This window comes from Entelurus aequoreus, linkage group LG14 (assembly GCF_033978785.1).
Source record: "Entelurus aequoreus isolate RoL-2023_Sb linkage group LG14, RoL_Eaeq_v1.1, whole genome shotgun sequence".
Classification (NCBI taxonomy): Eukaryota; Metazoa; Chordata; class Actinopteri; order Syngnathiformes; family Syngnathidae; genus Entelurus; species Entelurus aequoreus.
The window spans coordinates 61343988-61360914 of NC_084744.1; the positions used below are offsets into that span (position 1 = coordinate 61343988).

General features: G+C 36.4%; 1 protein-coding gene across 1 annotated transcript in view; it reads right to left on the minus strand.

The window, feature by feature from the left end:
- The window catches only part of ctnnd2b (catenin (cadherin-associated protein), delta 2b), a 287545-nt gene that overhangs the window by 198332 nt on the left and 72286 nt on the right, over positions 1-16927 (minus strand).

Genomic DNA, 16927 nt, shown 5'->3' on the forward strand with positions numbered 1-16927 from the left:
TTGGGTTTTTTTATTAGATCGCAATTTTTGCCAGTCCTGATGTGTGTGTCCAGTTTGGTGAGTTTTGAAGCATGTTAAGGTGGTCAAATTATAGCTCAAAGAGGCAAAAGTGACTGTTTTTACAAAACTTTTGTTTTGAAGGGGGAATAGCCAACTTCCCGTAGGTCCTCTGTCCCAAAGGGACATTGCGGTCCCTAATTAGCTAACCTCAATGAACTCAAAAATAGCTTAAAATAAGTATATTCTCACTAACAACAAGTGCACTTTTCTTGGTAGAAAAAAAAATATGAGTCCTTTTTTTCTCAATATGTTGAAAAATATTCTTAAATGACGTAAATGCTAGTGCCATTATCTTGACATAATGATATGCGCTCGGCATGACATTGCTTGAAACCAGCAAACTTGTGCTAAAAACTAGTTTATTTTTTTTAATGGAAAGGAAGCAGTTAAAGGCCTACTGAAATGATTTTTTCTTATTTAAACGGGAATAGCAGATCCATTGTATGTGTCATACTTGATCATTTCGCGATATTGCCATATTTTTGCTGAAAGGATTTAGTAGAGAAAATCGACGATAAAGTTCGCAACTTTTGCTCGCTGATAAAAAAAAGCCTTGCCTGTAGCGGAAGTAGCGTGACGTCACAGGAGCTAGTATTCCTCACAATTCCCCGTTGTTTACAATGGAGCGAGAGAGATTCGGACCGAGAAAGTGATGATTACCCCATTAATTTGAGCGAGGATGAAAGATTTGTAGACGAGGAACGTTACAGTGAAGGACTTGAGAGGCAGTGCAGGACGTATCTTTTTTCGCTCTGACCGTAACTTAGGTACAAGCTGGCTCATTGGATTCCACACTCTCTCCTTTTTCTATTGTAGATCACGGATTTGTATTTTAAACCACCTGGGATACTATATCCTCTTGAAAATGAGAGTCGAGCACGCCAAATGGACATTCAAAGTGACTTTTATCTCCACGACAATACATCGGCGAAATGCTTTAGCTACGAGCTAACGTGATAGCATCTTGCTTTAACTGCATATAGAAACAAAAGAAATAAACCCCTGACTGGAAGGATAGATAGAAAATCAACAATACTATTAAACCGTGGACATGTAAATACACGGTTAATGCTTTCCAGGCTGGCGAAGGTTAACAATGCTGTGCTAACGACGCCATTGAAGCTAAATTAGCAACCGGACTGCACAGAGATATGCTAAAAACATTAGCTCTCCACCTACGCCAGCCAGCCCTCATCTGCTCATCAACACCCGTGCTCACCTGCGTTCCAGCGATCGGCAGAAGGACGAAGGACTTCACCCGATGCGTTTGGCGGCCCGGAGACGTAGGAAGTCAAGGTGAAGTCGGCGGCTAGCGCGGCTAGCGCTCCAACAAAGTCCTCCTGGTTGTGTTGCTGTAGTCCGCTGCTAATACACTGATCCCACCTACAACTGTCTTCTTTGCAGCCTTCATTGTTCATTAAAAAAATTGCAAAAGATGTCCAGAATACTGTGGAATTATGAAATGAAAACAGAGCTTTTTGTATAGGATTCTACGGGGTACCATAACTTCCGTTACTCGGACTTCGTCACGCGCATACGTCATCATACCGCGATGTTTCAGCCGGATATTTCCCGGGAATTTTAAAATGTGACTTTATAAGTTAACCCGGCCGTATTGGCATGTGTTGCAATGTTAAGATTTCATCATTGATATATAAACTATCAGACTGCGTGGTCGCTAGTAGTGGCTTTCAGTAGGCCTTTAAGAATATATTTCTTATCTGCGAGAGATCATTTAGGACCAAAACCCTTAAAACAAGTAAAACACTCTAACATAAAATCTGCTTAGTGAGCAGAATGATCTTATCAGACAGATAGCAAATATCAGCCTTATTTGACATATTTCATCTTACTTAGATTTCACTTTTTGCAGTGTAGCCACAAACTTGATTGAAAATGAACTTATTGAACTACCAAAAACCGACTGGTGTTTAATCTACTTTTTGTTTTAGTTATGGAGAGGCCTGCAAACAATTTGGAGTCACTGAACAAAGGCTTTTCTTTAGGATAATTGAGTGCAAAGAACCTACGGAAGTGTTTCCCAAAATAAACCGGGAAAGTGTGCACCACAACTTTTGCAGAAAACCCACCGACACTATTTTTAGTACGGTTGTTGTGGACTTTTTCTTCAATAGATTGAGAGGTCAAAGCTGTGACAGCTGTGTCGACTCTCATTGCTGGCCTCTAAGCTCATGGCACACACACACACACACACACACACACACACACACACACACACACACACACACACACACACACACACACACACACACACACACACACACACACACACACACACACACACACACACACACACACACACACACACACACACACACACACACACACACACACACACACACACACACACACACACACTATGTTGGAGGCGGCTGAGAGCCAGCTCGCATTATTCCTATGGATGGAGCTCAGCCTCGCCACCCAACTACATGGCAGACCTCCAGAACCAAATGAAAGAAAACATCAGTTCGGGGCCAAAATGTCCTCCTTTTATTTCTCTCTGCCGCCAACACACACACAGGTGTGCTCGGCTTCGAACGGAACATCATTAAGTGCGTTGTTGTCATCTCATGAACAATGCAGTCAAGCTTGAGTGGTCCACGGTCTTCCCCGGTCTCAAATATCCTGTTTTCCCCCCCGGTTGTAATACACTTTCCCACCACTTGTGGCAGTAATGACAATAGCAAACAAACAGAAGAAGTCCGGAGCTAAAGTAGTGGAGAAGTTCCTCAAGTGCAAAAATTATAACTAAAGTGGTGAAGATGTGTTCTCATTTGCATTCTGCAGTTTATTTAGGAAATATATTTATTATTTATTATTATTGGGCGGCATGGCTCGGTTGGTAGAGCGGCCGTGCCAGCAACTTGAGGGTTCCGGGTTCAATTCCTGCTCCCGCCATCCTAGTCACTGCCGTTGTGTCCTTGGGCAAGACACTTTACCCACCTGCTCCCAGTGCCACCCACACTGCTTTAAATGTAACTTAGATATTGGCTTTCACTATGTAAAAGCACTTTGAGTCAGTAGAGAAAAGCGCTATATAAATATAATTCACATTATTATTATGAATATTACTAATATTTAGTTTGAATGTATTTATTTTAGCACTACTTGATTGTATGTTAATGTATTTCCATATATATATATATATATATAATTTATACCCCTTTATTTTTTATTTTTTATTAACTTGACTTAAGCCTTTTGCAAATGTCTATCCTGTTAAACTGTTAATAGGTTAAATGTAATTATTGAGTATGATTAAGATGGTATTTCAGTGTTATTATTTAAGTGGGTCCCGGGGCCCCCCGTGTAGTGGAAAAGTTCAGTTTAACTTAACTAAGAGTCTTCTCTCAATAATCTCAGAATTATTTCTTATTAGTAACCCTGACCCTAACCCAGTAATCCATTAACTAAGAGTTAACTAACCCTAACCTTCACCCTTATTGCTTATTAGTAACCCTAACCCCAACCCCAACCCTACTAACCCTTATATGTTCTCCTAGTGTCCAAATAACTCTAAATTAAATGTCAAATGCAGAGGACAAATTTCAATCATTGGTACTTTAACTTAACTTTAACTTTAACTTATCTAAGAGTCTTCCCTCAATAACCTCAGAATTATTGCTTATTAGTAACCATAACCCAGTAAGCCATTAACTATGAGTTAACTAACCCTAACCCTTATTGCTTATTAGAAACCCTAACCCCAACCCTAAACCTAACCCGAACCTCAACTCCAACCCCAACCCCAAACCTAAACCTAACCCTTATATGTTCTCCTAGTGTCCAAAAAACCTTAAATTAAGGGTCAAATATAGAGGAAAAATTTCAATCATTGGTTTTTTAAGTTATCTTTAACTTTAAGTTAAACTTAACTAAGAGTCTACCCTCAATAACCTCAGAATCATTGCTTATTAGTAACCCTAACCCAGTAAGCCATTAACTAAGAGTTAACTAACCCTAACCCTTATTGCTTATTAGTTACCCCAACCCTAACCCCAACCCCAACCCCAAACCTAAACCACAACCCTAAACCTAACCCTTATATTTTCTTCTGGTGTCCAAATAACTCTAAATTAAGGGTCAAATGTAGAGGAAAAATGTCAATCATTGGTACTTTAACTTATCTTTAACTTTAAGTTAAACTGTCAAAAAGTCCGGAGTTTTTCTAAGTGTCAAAAAGTCCGGAGTTTTTTTGATGAAAATGTCTGGATTTTTTTCCAAGTGTCCAAAAGTCAGCATTGTCCACACGTTTAAGTCAGGATGTTGGGAAGGCCATTCTAAAACCTTCATTCTAGCCTGATTTAGCCATTCCTTTACCACTTTTGAGGTGTGTTTGGGGTCATTGTCCTGTTGGAACACCCAACTGCGCCCAAGAAGTGTCAAAAAATCGGGATTTTTTCTGTCCAAAAAATCGGGATTTTTTTCTGTCAGAAAATATGGATTTTTTCTGTCAAAAAATCGTGATTTTTCTGTCAAAATGTCGGGATTTTTTCTGTCAAAAAATCGGGATTTTTGCTGTCAAAAAGTCGGGATTTTTTCTGTCAAAAAGTCGGGATTTTTTCTGTCAAAAAGTCGGGATTTTTTCTGTCAAGAAATCTGGATTTTTTCTGTCAAAAAGTCGGGATTTTTTCTGTCAAGAAATCTGGATTTTTTCTGTCAAAAAATCGGGATTTTTTCTCTCAAAAAGTCTGGATTTTTTCCAAGTGTCCAAAAGTCGGAAGTTTTTCTAACTGGCAAAAAGTCTGAATTTTTTCTAAATGTCAAAAAATCTGGATTTTTTCCCAAGTGTTCAAAAGTCGGAAATTTTTCTAAGTGTCAAAAAGTCTGATTTTTTTAAAATGTCAAAAGATCAGGATTTTTTTCCAAGTGTTCAAAAGTCGGACATTTTTCTAATGTTTCTAAGTGTCAAAAACACGGTATTTTTTCTAAGTGTCAAAAAGTCTGGATTTTTTCTAAATGTGGAAAAAGTCTGGATTTTTTCTAAGTGTCAACAACACAACATTTTTTGTAAGTGGCAAAAAGTCGGGATTTTTGTTGGTCAAAAAGTCGGGAATTTTTTCTAAATGTCAAAAAATCTGGATTTTTATCTAAATGTCAAAAAATCTGGATTTTTTTCAAAAGTCGGAAATTTTTCCAAGTGTCAAAAACACAGTATTTTTTATAAGTGTCAAAAAGTCGGGATTTTTTCTAAGTGTCAAAAAGTCGGAAGTTTTTCTATCTGTCGAAAAGTCGGAATTTTTTCTAAATGTAAAAAAATCTGGATTCTTTCCCAAGTGTTCAAAAGTCGGAAATTTTTCTAAGTGTCAAAAAGTCGGAATTTTTTTAAATGTCAAAAAAATCTGGATTTTTTCCTAAGTGTTCAAAAGTTGGAAATTTTTCTAAGTGTCAAAAAGTCGGAATTTTTTGTAAATGTCAAAAAATCTGGATTTTTTTCCTAAGTGTTCAAAAGTCGGAAATTTTTCTAAGTGTCAAAAAGTCCACACCTTTAAGTCAATACTTTGGGAAGGCCATTCTAAAACCTTCATTCTAGCCTGATTTAGCCATTCCTTTACCACTTTTGAGGTGTGTTTGGGGTCATTGTCCTGTTGGAACACCCAACTGTGCCCAAGACCCAACCTCCGGGCTGATGATTTTAGCTTGTCCTGTACAATTTGGAGCTAATCCTCCTTTTTCATTGTCTCATTTAAAGCAGCAGTTCCATTGGCAGCAAAAAGTCGGAAATTTTTCCAAGTGTCAAAAATTTGGGATTTTTTCTAAATGTCAAAAAATCTGGATTTTTTTTCTAAGTGTTCAAAAGTCAGACATTTTTCTAAGTGTCAAAAACACTGTATTTTTTCTTAGTGTCAAAAAGTCTGGATTTTTTCTAAGTGTGGAAAAAGTCGGTATTTTTTCCAAGTGTCAACAACACAACATTTTTTCTAAGTGGCAAAAAGTCAGAATTTTTGTTGGTCAAAAAGTCGGGATTTTTTCTAAGTGTCCAAAAGTCGGAAGTTTTTCTAACTGTCAAAAAGTCTGATTTTTTTCTAAATGTCAAAATATCTGGATTTTTTTCTAAGTGTTCAAAAGTCGGAAATTTTTCTAAGTGTCAAAAAGTCTGATTTTTTTAAATGTCAAAAGATCAGGATTTTTTTCCAAGTGTTCAAAAGTCGGACATTTTTCTAATGTTTCTAAGTGTCAAAAACACGGTATTTTTTTCTAAGTGTCAAAAAGTCTGGATTTTTTCTAAATGTGGAAAAAGTCGGGATTTTTTCTAAGTGTCAACAACACAACATTTTTTCTAAGTGGCAAAAAGTCGGGATTTTTGTTGGTCAAAAAGTCGGGAATTTTTTCTAAATGTCAAAAAATCAGGATTTTTTTCTAAATGTCAAAAAAATCTGGATTTTTTTCAAAAGTGGGAAATTTTTCCAAGTGTCAAAAACACAGTATTTTTTCTAAGTGTCAAAAAGTCGGAAGTTTTTCTAACTGTCAAAAAGTCGGAATTTTTTCTAAATGTAAAAAAAATCTGGATTTTTTCCTAAGTGTTCAAAAGTCGGAAATTTTTCTAAGTGTCAAAAAGTCGGAATTTTTTTAAATGTCAAAAAAATCTGGATTTTTTCCCAAGTGTTCAAAAGTTGGAAATGTTTCTAAGTGTCAAAAAGTCGGAATTTTTTGTAAATGTCAAAAAATCTGGATTTTTTTTCCAAGTGTTCAAAAGTCTGAAATTTTTCTAAGTGTCAAAAAGTCTGGATTTTTTTTTGGTCAAAATGTCTGGATTTTTTTCCAATTGTCCAAAAGTCAGCATTGTCCACACCTTTAAATCAGGACTTAGGGAAGGACATTCTAAAACCTTCATTCTAGCCTGATTTAGCCATTCCTTTACCACTTTTGAGGTGTGTTTGGGGTCATTGTCCTGTTGGAACACCCAACTGCGCCCAAGACCCAACCTCCGGGCTGATGATTTTAGCTTGTCCTGAACAACTTGGAGCTAATCCTCCTTTTTCATTGTCCCATTTAAAGCAGCAGTTCCATTGGCAGCAAAACAGGCCCAGAGCATAATACTACCACCACCATGCTTGACGGTAGGCTTGGTGTTCCTGGGACTTCTCCTCCAAACATATTGCTGGGTATTGTGGCCAAACAGCTCCATTTTTGTTTCATCTGACCACAGAACTTTCCTCCAGAAGGTCTTAGGCTCTAGGGGGCGCTTGGCCCTATGGTTAAGAAACACTGGCGTAGTAAAATGCTGCCAGCTCTGCCGTATAATAACAATGATAATAAAATAATACCATGTTTTGAACAAGATTCCAGGTAGGATGTGTTCCATTGTTTAGGCACAACACATTCCTTGGACATGAAAATGCTATTTGTGCCAAATTATTCCTCCTTATGCCTTCCTAGGCAGGGGATTAGAACAAGTGAAAGACGGAGCAGGAACTGGCAGGACAAGTCTACCACAGCTTCTGGGTAATGGCCTGGCTTGTACGGGGGGGCCACCTTTTCTTACCACACACACACACACACACACACACACACACACACACACACACACACACACACACACACAAGTCCAACTGTGCGACCAATTACCAGACAAATGTTGCACGTACACACAGCCAAAAAAGGCAGACTGCCACAGTAGGTGTGTGTGTGTGTGTGTGTGTGTGTGTGTGTGTGTGTGTGTGTGTGTGTGTGTGTGTGTGTGTGTGTGTGTGTGTGTGTGTGTTCTTGTATTTCTACCCTTTTTGAGACACGAAGAAGGAAAAGTATCTTCCGTATGAGGAGGTGTGAACCAGTGATGACATAAATCATGGTCCCAATAACATTGCATCTAATAGAGAGCCAAATACTAGAGTCCGTGAACATTGCTCCAAAGTCGGGATTTTTTTTTTTGTTGATTTAACGTGCATATAAAAGTGAACATTGACAGGTGCAAAGGCAGCAATATATGATAAAACAAGGCGGCAGCTAAAGAAGGACTTCCCTATTCACCCCCGCCAGGTGAACGGCTGATTTTACCACTTCCGTAGGTCAACATGTGTAATAACAAGTGTGTAAATATTTGAAGTGCTCCCCCCCTGGTCAAAAAATGAAATAACAAGCATGTAAATATTTGAAGTGCGCCCCGTCTGGTCAACATATGAAATAACAAGTGTGTGTACATATTTGAAGTGCTCCCCCTCTGGTCAACATATGAAATAAGTGTGTAAATATTTGAAGTGCTCCCCCTCTGGCCGACGTATCAAATAACAAGTATGTAAATATTTCAAGTGTTCCCCCTCTGGTCAACATATAAAATAACAAGTGTGTGTAAATATTTGAAGTGCTCCCCCTCTGGCCAACGTATCAAATAACAAGTATGTAAATATTTCAAGTGTTACACCTCTGGTCAACATATAAAATAACAAGTGTGTGTAAATATTTGAAGTGCTCCCTCTCTGGTCAACAAATGAAATAAGTGTGTAAATATTTGAAGTACTCCCCCTCTGGTCAACATATGAAATAACAAGTGTGTGTAAATATTTGAAGTGCTCCCCCTCTGGCCAACATATGAAATAACAAGTGTGTGTACATATTTGAAGTGCTCCCCCTCTGGCCAACATATGAAATAACAAGTGTGTGTACATATTTGAAGTGCTCCCCCTCTGGCCAACATATGAAATAAGTGTGTACATATTTGAAGTGCTCCCCCTCTGGTCAACATATGAAATAACAAGTGTGTGTACATATTTGAAGTGCTCCCCCTCTGGTCAACATATGAAATAACAAGTGTGTGTACATATTTGAAGTACTCCCCCTCTGGCCAACATATGAAATAAGTGTGTACATATTTTAAGTGCACCCCCTCTGGCCAACATATCAAATAACAAGTGTGTGTAAATATTTGAAGTGTTCCCCCTCTGGTCAACATATGAAATAACAAGTGTGTGTAAATATTTGAAGTGTTCCCCCTCTGGTCAACATATGAAATAACAGTGTGTAAATATTTGAAGTGCTCCCCCTCTGGTCAACATATGAAATAACAAGTGTGTGTAAATATTTGAAGTGATCCCCCTCTAGCCAACATATGAAATAACAAGTGTGTGTACAGATTTGAAGTGCTCCCCCTCTGGTCAACATAGGAAATAAGTGTGTACATATTTGAAGTGCTCCCCCTCTGGTCAACATATGAAATAACAAGTGTGTGTAAATATTTGAAGTGCTCCCCCTCTGGCCAACATATGAAATAACAAGTGTGTGTACATATTTGAAGTGCTCCCCCTCTGGCCAACATATGAAATAACAAGTGTGTGTACATATTTGAAGTGCTCCCCCTCTGGTCAACATATGAAATAACAAGTGTGTGTAAATATTTGAAGTGCTCCCCCTCTGGTCAACATATGAAATAACTGTGTGTAAATATTTGAAGTGCTCCCCCTCTGGTCAACATATGAAATAAAAAGTGTGTGTAAATATTTGAAGTGATCCCCCTCTGGCCAACATATGAAATAACAAGTGTGTGTACAGATTTGAAGTGCTCCCCCTCTGGCCAACATATGAAATAACAAGTGTGTGTAAATATTTGAAGTGCTCCCCCTCAGGCCAACATATGAAATAACAAGTGTGTGTACATATTTGAAGTGCTCCCCCTCTGGTCAACATATGAAATAACAAGTGTGTGTAAATATTTGAAGTGCTCCCCCTCTGGCCAACATATGAAATAACAAGTGTGTGTACATATTTGAAGTGCTCCCCCTCTGGTCAACATATGGAATAAGTGTGTAAATATTTGAAGTGCGTCCCCTCTGGCCAACGTATCAAATAACAAGTGTGTGTAAATATTTGAAGTGTTCCCCCTCTGGTCAACATATGAAATAACAAGTGTGTGTAAGAAATTGAAATGCGCCCCCTTTGGCCAAAATTAATAAAAAATAAAATAAATATGTATATAGAGACATACTGTAATAACTTGAAGTAAACAATGAAAATTAAAAAACAATTACAAACAAAAAAATTTAAAAAATGAACTAAAAGCAGTCTTTTTCTCACAATGTGTCGACTTTTTTCTTATAAAATTGGAAAGAAGTTCTCATATTCTTTCTGTTTCTGTAATATTGTAATATTGTCTCGTAAAATTATTACATTTTTATGTAAAATGATTACTTTTTAATGCAAAATGGTGACATTTGTCATGTAAAATTCAGACTTTTATCACAACATTGCCAATTTTGTTGTTGTTGTAAAAGAGTGACATCTTTCGAAGTAAAATGATGACTTTTGTCATCGTTTTGCCAAGGACAATTCCGATTATTATTATAATATTGCCAACATTTTAAAGTTTTCTTATAAAATTGTGACTTTTGTCGAGTAAAATGACGACTCTTTTCATAAAATTGCCAACATTTTAAGCTTTTCTCGTAAAATTGCGACTGTTGAGTAAAATTCCAACTTTTATCATAATATTGCACAAATGTTCAGTTTTTCTAGTAAAATGTTGACTTGAGTTGAGTAAAATGAGGACTTTTATCATAATACTGCCAACATTAAGTTTTTCTTGTGAAATTGTGACCTTTTTCTTGTGAAATTCCAACTCATTTTTCACAACAAGCCTTTTTATATGTGCATAGTATGTATATATTATGAATGTTGTAAATACACTTCTTTATATATCTAGAAAGGCTGGTCCTAAAGAGGGAGGCTTTTTTCTCACGTCTCCAGAAGGTACGAAGTACACAAATATATATATATATATATATATATATATATATATATATATATATATATATATATATATATATATATATATATATATATATATATATATATATATATATATATATATACATGCAGTCAGCTTTCGGCCCCTGGCCAAATATTTATAGCCCCATGCGGCCCCCCAAGTCAAAAAGTGTGATGCTGTACATCATGTATTATGTACTCGCCTCCTCAAGTCAATGAAAGTTTGAAAGAGCACAATAAAGTGAAATGAAAGCTGCAGATGAACTAACTCAGCCTTGAAGCTTAATGGCCGCATAAAAGCTGCCATGTTTGTTCTTTGCTGCTCAGTCATCAACTTTATAGACTGTACTAGCATCAGGCTTGTGTTCCTTTACACCTTGTCAACATGGAACACCTGTGTGCTTTACCCTTCTTTATGTACCTCTGCAGTTGTTCATCATTTAACCAATAAAAACATCTCTACACACTTCAATTTGGTGCAGTTCAGCTAAATGTGTTGCTTTTCTGACATGGACTTGTTTCTTCAGCATTGTCCACACCTTTAAGTCAGGACTTTGGGGAGGTCATTCTAAAACCTTCATTCTAGCCATTCCTTTACCACTTTTGAGGTGTGTTTGGGGTCATTGTCCTGTTGGAACACCCAACAAGACCCAACCTCCGGGCTGATGATTTTAGCTTGTCCTGTACAATTTGGAGCTAATCCTCCTTTTTCATTGTCCCATTTAAAGCAGCAGTTCCATTGGCAGCAAAAAGTCGGGATTTTTCTGTCAAAAAGTCGGGATTTTTTCAAAGTGTCCAAAAGTCGGAAATTTTTCTAAGTGTCAAAAAGTCAGGATTTTTTCTAAATGTCAAAAAGTCGGGATTTTTTTCCTAAGTGTTCAAAAGTCTGAAATGTTTCCAAGTGTCAAAAACATGGTATTTTTTCTAAGTGTCAAAAAGTCGGGATTTTTTCTAAGTGTGAAAAAAGTTGGGATTTTTTCTAAGTGTCAAAAAGTCCGGAGTTTTTCTAAGTGTCAAAAAGTCCGGAGTTTTTCTAAGTGTCAAAAAGTCCGGAGTTTTTCTAAGTGTCAAAAAGTCATGATTCTGTCAAAAATTCGGGATGTTTTCTGGCAAAAAGTCTGGATTTTTTCCAAGTGTCCAAAAGTCGGAAATATTTCTAAGTGTCAAAAAGTCGGGATTTTTTCCAAGTGTCCAAAAGTCGGAAATGTTTCTAAGTGTCAAAAAGTCGGGATTTTTTCTAAATCTCAAAAAAATATGGATTTTTTTCTAAGTGTTCAAAAGTCGGAAATTTTTCCACGTGTCAAAAACACGGCATTTTTGTAAGTGTGGAAAAAATCGGGATTTTTTCTAAGTGTCAAAAAGTCGGGATTTTTTCTAAATCTCAAAAAAATATGGATTTTTTTCTAAGTGTTCAAAAGTCGGAAATTTTTCCAAGTGTCAAAAACACGGTATTTTTTCTAAGTGTCAAAAAGTCCGGAGTTTTTCTAAGTGTCAAAAAGTCCGGAGTTTTTCTAAGTGTCGAAAAGTCAGGATTTTTCTGTCAAAAATTTGGGATTTTTTCTGGCAAAAAGTCTGGATTTTTTCCAAGTGTCCAAAAGTCGGAAATATTTCTAAGTGTCAAAAAGTCGGGATTTTTTCCAAGTGTCCAAAAGTCGGAAATGTTTCTAAGTGTCAAAAAGTCTGGATTTTTTCTAAATGTCAAAAAATCCAGATTTTTTTCTAAGTGTTCAAAAGTTGGAAATTTTTCCAAGTGTCAAAAACACGGCATTTTTTCTAAGTGTGGAAAAAATCGGGATTTTTTCTAAGTGTCAAAAAGTCGGAAATGATTCTAAGTGTCAAAAAGTCGGGATTTTTTCTAAATCTAAAAAAAATATGGATTTTTTTCTAAGTGTTCAAAAGTCGGAAATTTTTCCAAGTGTCAAAAACACGGTATTTTTTCCAAGTGTCAAAAAGTCGGGATTTTTTCTAAGTGTGAAAAAAGTTGGGATTTTTTCTAAGTGTCAAAAAGTCCGGAGTTTTTCTAAGTGTCAAAAAGTCCGGAGTTTTTCTAAGTGTGAAAAAGTCAGGATTTTCTGTCAAAAATTCGGGATTTTTTCTGGCAAAAAGTCTGGATTTTTTCCAAGTGTCCAAAAGTCGGAAATATTTCTATGTGTCAAAAAGTCGGGATTTTTTCCAAGTGTCCAAAAGTCGGAAATGTTTCTAAGTGTCAAAGTCTGGATTTTTTCTAAATGTAAAAAAAATCCAGATTTTTTTCTAAGTGTTCAAAAGTTGGAAATTTTTCCAAGTGTCAAAAACACGGCATTTTTTCTAAGTGTGGAAAAAATCGGGATTTTTTCTAAGTGTCAAAAAGTCGGAAATGTTTCTAAGTGTCAAAAAGTCTGGATTTTTTCTAAATTTCAAAAAAATATGGATTTTTTTCTAAGTGTTCAAAAGTCGGACATTTTTCCAAGTGTCAAAAACACGGTATTTTTTCCAAGTGTCAAAAAGTCGGGATTTTTTGTAAGTGAGGAAAAAGTCGGGATTTTTTCTAAGTGTGGAAAAAATCTGGATTTTTTCTAAATGTGGAAAAAAATTGGGATTTTTTCTAAGTGTCAAAAAGTCGAGATTTTTTATGTCAAAAAGTCTGGATTTTTTCCGTCAAAAAGTCTGGATTTTTTCCGTCAAAAAGTCTGGATTTTTTCCGTCAAAAAGTCTGGATTTTTTCCGTCAAAAAGTCTGGATTTTTTCCGTAAAAAAGTCTGGATTTTTTCCGTCAAAAAGTCTGGATTTTTTCTGGCAAAAAGTCTGGATTTTTTCCAAGTGTCCAAAAGTCGGAAATATTTCTAAGTGTCAAAAAGTCGGGATTTTTTCCAAGTGTCCAAAAGTCGGAAATGTTTCTAAGTGTCAAAAAGTCTGGATTTTTTTCTACATGTCAAAAAATCCAGATTTTTTTCTAAGTGTTCAAAAGTTGGAAATTTTTCCAAGTGTCAAAAACACGGCATTTTTTCTAAGTGTGGAAAAAATCGGGATTTTTTCTAAGTGTCAAAAAGTCGGAAATGTTTCTAAGTGTCAAAAAGTCGGGATTTTTTCTAAATCTCAAAAAAATATGGATTTTTTTCTAAGTGTTCAAAAGTCGGAAATTTTTCCAAGTGTCAAAAACACGGTATTTTTTCTAAGTGTCAAAAAGTCCGGAGTTTTTCTAAGTGTCAAAAAGTCCGGAGTTTTTCTAAGTGTCGAAAAGTCAGGATTTTTCTGTCAAAAATTCGGGATTTTTTCTGGCAAAAAGTCTGGATTTTTTCCAAGTGTCCAAAAGTCGGAAATATTTCTAAGTGTCAAAAAGTCGGGATTTTTTCCAAGTGTCCAAAAGTCGGAAATGTTTCTAAGTGTCAAAAACACGGCATTTTTTCTAAGTGTGGAAAAAATCGGGATTTTTTCTAAGTGTCAAAAAGTCGGAAATGATTCTAAGTGTCAAAAAGTCTGGATTTTTTCTAAATCTCAAAAAAATATGGATTTTTTTCTAAGTGTTCAAAAGTCGGAAATTTTTCCAAGTGTCAAAAACACGGTATTTTTTCCAAGTGTCAAAAAGTCGGGATTTTTTCTAAGTGTGAAAAAAGTTGGGATTTTTTCTAAGTGTCAAAAAGTCCGTAGTTTTTCTAAGTGTCAAAAAGTCCGGAGTTTTTCTAAGTGTCAAAAAGTCAGGATTTCTGTCAAAAATTCGGGATTTTTTCTGGCAAAAAGTCTGGATTTTTTCCAAGTGTCCAAAAGTCGGAAATATGTCTATGTGTCAAAAAGTCGGGATTTTTTCCAAGTGTCCAAAAGTCGGAAATGTTTCTAAGTGTCAAAGTCTGGATTTTTTCTAAATCTCAAAAAAATCCAGATTTTTTTCTAAGTGTTCAAAAGTCGGACATTTTTCCAAGTGTCAAAAACACGGTATTTTTTCTAAGTGTGGAAAAAATCGGGATTTTTTCTAAGTGTCAAAAAGTCGGAAATGTTTGTAAGTGTCAAAAAGTCTGGATTTTTTCTAAATCTCAAAAAAATATGGATTTTTTTCTAAGTGTTCAAAAGTCGGACATTTTTCCAAGTGTCAAAAACACGGTATTTTTTCCAAGTGTCAAAAAGTCGGGATTTTTTGTAAGTGAGGAAAAAGTCGGGATTTTTTCCAAGTGTCAAAAAGTCGGGATTTTTTGTAAGTGAGGAAAAAGTCAGGATTTTTTCTAAGTGTGGAAAAAATCTGGATTTTTTCTAAATGTGGAAAAAAATCGGGATTTTTTCTAAGTGTCAAAAAGTCGAGATTTTTTATGTCAAAAAGTCTGGATTTTTTCCGTCAAAAAGTCTGGATTTTTTCCGTCAAAAAGTCTGGATTTTTTCCGTCAAAAAGTCTGGATTTTTTCCGTCAAAAAGTCTGGATTTTTTCTGGCAAAAAGTCTGGATTTTTTCCAAGTGTCCAAAAGTCGGAAATATTTCTAAGTGTCAAAAAGTCGGGATTTTTTCCAAGTGTCCAAAAGCCGGAAATGTTTCTAAGTGTCAAAAAGTCTGGATTTTTTCTAAATGTCAACAAATCCAGATTTTTTTCTAAGTGTTCAAAAGTTGGAAATTTTTCCAAGTGTCAAAAACACGGCATTTTTTCTAAGTGTGGAAAAAATCGGGATTTTTTCTAAGTGTGGAAAAAGTCGGGATTTTTTCTAAGTGTGGAAAAAGTCGGGATTTTTTCTAAGTGTGGAAAAAGTCGGGATTTTTTCTAAGTGTGGAAAAAATTGGGATTTTTTTCTAAATGTGGAAAAAAATCGGGATTTTTTTCTAAGTGTCAAAAAGTCGAGATTTTTTCTGTCAAAAAGTCTGGATTTTTTCCGTCAAAAAGTCTGGATTTTTTCCGTCAAAAAGTCTGGATTTTTTCCGTCAAAAAGTCTGGATTTTTTCCGTCAAAAAGTCTGGATTTTTTCCAAGTGTCCAAAGTCTGGATTTTTTCTAAGTGTGGAAAAAGTCTGGATTTTTTCCAAGTGTAGAAACAGTCGGGATTTTTTCTAAGTGTGGAAAAAATCGGGATTTTTTCTAAATGTGGAAAAAATCGGGATTTTTTCTAAGTGTCAAAAAGTCGAGATTTTTTCTGTCAAAAAGTCTGGATTTTTTCCGTCAAAAAGTCTGGATTTTTTCCGTCAAAAAGTCTGGATTTTTTCCGTCAAAAAGTCTGGATTTTTTCCGTCAAAAAGTCTGGATTTTTTCCGTCAAAAAGTCTGGATTTTTTCCGTCAAAAAGTCTGGATTTTTTTCCAAGTGTCCAAAAGTCTGGATTTTTTCCGTCAAAAAGTCTGGATTTTTTCCAAGTGTCCAAAAGTCTGGATTTTTTCTAAGTGTCAAAAAGTCGGGATTTTTTTTCTAAGTGTCAAAATTTCATGATTTTCGGGACCACCATGCTTGACGGTAGGCCTGGTGTTCCTGGGATTAAAGGCCTCACCTTTTCTCCTCCAAACATATTGCTGGGTATTGTGGCCAAACACCTCCATTTTTGTTTCATCTGACATCACATGGACAAAGATAAGACCTTCTGGAGGAAAGTTCCGTGGTCTGCCAATAGAACTGCTGCTTTACGGAGACTAAATGGGAGGATTACCTCCAAAATTGGTGCAATTCAGCTAAATTTGTTGTTTTTCTCCAAATTCTTCAGGACAAGCTAAAACCATCAGCCCGGAGGTTGAGTCTTGGGCGCAGTTGGTTGTTCCAACAGGAGAATGACGTCAAAAGTGGTATAGGAATAGCTAAATCTGGCTAGAATGAAGGTTTTAGAATGGCCTTCCCAAAAGTCCTGACTTAAAGGTGTGGACAATGCTGAAGAAACAAGTCCATGTCAGCAAAAGCAACACATTTAGCTGAACTGCACCAATTCCGTGGTCAAAAATTCAAGCAGAAGCTTGTGGATGGCTACCAAAAGCGCCTTATTGCAGTGCCTCCATGGAAATGCCCCCCTCTCTACCTCAAAGAACTGCTCACCCCCAAGTCCTCCGGACAGGCTAACCTCTGAGGACCAAGCTACGAACAATGGGAGACCGGGGGCTTTCTGGTCCGCCGCTCCCAGTCTGTGGAACGCTCTCCCTGACCCCCTGAGGGTGCCACAGACTGTGAATGCTTTTTAAAAAAGGCTCTAAAAAACCCTTCTTAAAAAAAAAAAAGTTTTA